We start from the raw sequence: 3296 nt of genomic DNA, 5'->3' as shown, positions 1-3296 counted from the left end.
TCGGCCACAACATGTACAACCACAATTTCAAAGGCCGATTCAATACCCACCGATGCCCCAACAACCAATTGCACCACAAGGACCTATACCAAGACCAATGGGTCCTATTCGTCCAAGGGGTCGATTGGGTGTTCCAAGAAGGAATCTTAGGGAACAAGCAAGGGGAATAGAGGCACATTTCAGGCCAATCATTACTCAAAACCCTTCACCGGTGGTTATCCCTCACAACAACCAAGGGAGAACTTTTGAAGTAAGAACAAACTCGTTGCAAAGTTTACCGAAGTACAAAGGGTTAGCAACGGAGGAGCCGTATTTCCATTTAGAGGCCTATGACTCAATTTGCAACACTTTTGGGAGTCAAGGTTTTTCGGCCGATGAAGTCAAGTTGGTCTTATTTCAGTTTTCTTTGGAGGATAAGGCAAAGAAGTGGTTCTACACTTTGCCTTCGGCATCTATTTACACTTGGGGGGAAATGCAACAAACTTTCTTAGACGAATTTTATACCGCCCAAAAGACCAATGATGCTAGAAAGGGGTTGAGGAGCTTCCAACAACAACATGGTGAGATGTTCCATGAAGCGTTTGAACGATTCAATATGATGATAAAGAATTGCCCTCACCATGGAATCGAATTGTGGGAGTTAATGAATGCTTTTCACGAGGGGTTGAGTGCCGAAGATGCTCGCGATTTGATGTCAATTACCGGTGGGACTTTTGGCACAAACTATGAGAACGACGACTGGGAGTTTTTAGAGAATATGGCAATCACTTCAAAAAGAAAAGCTCAAGCCTCGAGAAGAGCCCGACCGACCACTACCCGACCGCAAGTGCACGCCATAGATGATGGTAATGTTCAAACCACTAACCAAATATATGATGTTTGTGCTTTGTGTAATGAAATAGGTCATGCGGCTGAAAATTGCCAAGGGTTGGTGGAAGGGCAATATGAAGAAGTTCATGCTGTTCAAGGTCAAGGTCAAGGAGGGGGTGGTAGAAATTACAACAACATGAATTCTAACACTTACCACCCCGGGTTGAGGAACCACCCAAATTTTCGCTATGGGAATCCTTCAAATCAAGCTAACCCGAATTTCCAAGGAAACCAAGGATTTCAAAGGCAATATCAAACGGGTCAAAGCTCTTCGGGTGGAAATGAGATGATGGAGATGTTGAAGGCGATGCAAAGTGAAATGCAACGAATGAACCAACGTGATGAGGTTCGGATGCAAAAGGACGAGGTTCGTGACAAAAGCATCCAATCGTTGACCACTCAAATGGGTCAACTTGCAAGTGACGTGGCGATGTTAAAGAAAGCAAAAGGCCAGCTACCGAGTGATACGGTGCCAAATCCCAAGAACATAAAAAGCATTAACATCAATGTGGTAAGCACCGTTCCAAATACTAAATTTAATGAAACATTGCTAACTTCTTCGTATCAAGTGAATGCAGGTTTAGAAAAAGATGCCGAAGTTGAGAATGATAAAGAGTATGAAGCGCCAATCGTGCCTATCCGTGTGGGGAAATTAAAAATCCCTCACGCATTGTTGGACTACGGGGCAAGCGTGATTGTGCTACCAAGCGATCTATACGATATGTACGACTTTGGTCCACTCGAAGGTATAGACACCATGGTGAGCTTGGCGGATGGAAGTTGGAGGCGTCCACGGGGAATGGTTAGGAATGTTAAGATTCAGTTGGGAGAATTTGAATACCCGGTGGATTTCCTAGTTTTGGACTATGATTCTACCAATATGGCATCGCAACAAAGGGTGATTTTGGGTCGACCGTTTCTCTATACGGCAAATGCTCAAATCGATTGTAGAGAAGGAATCATTACTATGACTGAAAAGAATCGTAAGTTGTCATTTGATGTTCAAACTAAGATGATTATTTACGATTTTATTGTGGCGAAGGATAGCGAGTTTAGTGAAAATGTGTTCCAAAGAATGAGAAAAAAACACCCACCGGACCGTGAAGAAAAACATATGGGGTCAAGCAAGAGCGTATTTGATTACCCATCGAGTCAAAACAAGATGGATGCATTTTGCTCAATGGCACAATGTAGTGATGGAAGTGATAGGAACCGCTTCTTTGAACCACCATAAATGGGGGTGGTACGGTCTGGCTGAAGACCTGAAAACTTAGCGCTGCTCGGGAGGCAACCCGAGGTTTTTCACTGATCTTGTTATTTCTTTAGTTTTCTTTGTTTCAGGGCCATGGCAACACTCAAGTGTGGGGAAGATGTACGGATATTTGGGTGAAGGTGGTGATAGGAAGTCGGATTATCTACAACATCTGTTGTGGCAAACTTCACCAGGTCGATGTACTCTTTCCTTAGTCTTGTTGTGTTCTTTAGCTTTGAAATATTGGTAGTTAGTTTGTTTGGTGGTGTCATGTTTAAAAAAAAATTATAAATTGAAAAGTACAAAAAGAAATTTGGGGTTTGAGAATTTAAGCAATTGTTGATGTTTTTGGTTAAAGCGATCCTTCACTCAAAGCCATACATTGGGACAATGTATCCCAAGTGTGGGGATGGGGGAAATTTTTGGGAGTTTTAAAAAATTTTGTAAATCCGAGCGAAAATTGTTAAAATTTGAAAACTTGATATTGTGCCATTTGACACACCGACACCCATTCCTAGTCTTTTCTTGGTGAGGATTTGAGCCACACATGATTGTTATTGATATTTCATTGTTTGAGTGGCGGTGTGTGTTGTGTGTTAATAGAACTTGTGTGTGAATACTTGTTAAATCCTAGAATTAGCATGCTTTTGAAAATGATAGGGGGACTTTTAGGAAGCCTCGTCTAGATGTGTGAGAGTGCGGGATTGGTGGGTTGGACCTCATACTTTACATATATGAGCTTGGTATTGTGAGGGGTGGGGGTTTGGTCCTTAGAAAGCCATGTTGAGCCTTAGACCATTCGATTGTGACCCGAGCCTACTTCCTACAAAAATTTTACCTTTTGAGATGACCCGGTTTAGGAGATTTAGTATGTAGTATTAATGTTCTTGTATATATTGTTGAGTTTGATGTGTTAAAAAAAATATATATGATGAAAAAAAAAAGAAGAGGAAAATATGAGAAAAATACAAAAAGAAGTGATTGGTTGCAATAGTAGTTGAAAATGTCAAGAAGTTGTGTATATATTTGATGGTTGCTTTGTTTAGTGGTAGAAATAAAAACCGGGTCAAATCAATTAGCTCTCGCATATATATTCCACCATTTTCCTACCTTTGCACCTAGTCCCGTTACAACCCGTAAGCCCTTTTGATTCATAAGCATGCTAAATACTCAA

General features: G+C 41.3%; 1 non-coding gene across 1 annotated transcript; it reads right to left on the bottom strand.

The window, feature by feature from the left end:
• Positions 1-521: 521 nt before the first annotated feature.
• LOC118487738 lies at positions 522-627 on the bottom strand. Its single transcript, XR_004882681.1, has one exon. It is a non-coding gene; the product is annotated as a small nucleolar RNA R71 (small nucleolar RNA).
• Between the last annotated feature and the right edge of the window lie 2669 nt (positions 628-3296).

This window comes from Helianthus annuus, chromosome 15, assembly GCF_002127325.2.
Source record: "Helianthus annuus cultivar XRQ/B chromosome 15, HanXRQr2.0-SUNRISE, whole genome shotgun sequence".
In the NCBI taxonomy this organism is placed as follows: domain Eukaryota; kingdom Viridiplantae; phylum Streptophyta; class Magnoliopsida; order Asterales; family Asteraceae; genus Helianthus; species Helianthus annuus.
This window is presented reverse-complemented; position numbering and strand designations above follow the sequence as displayed.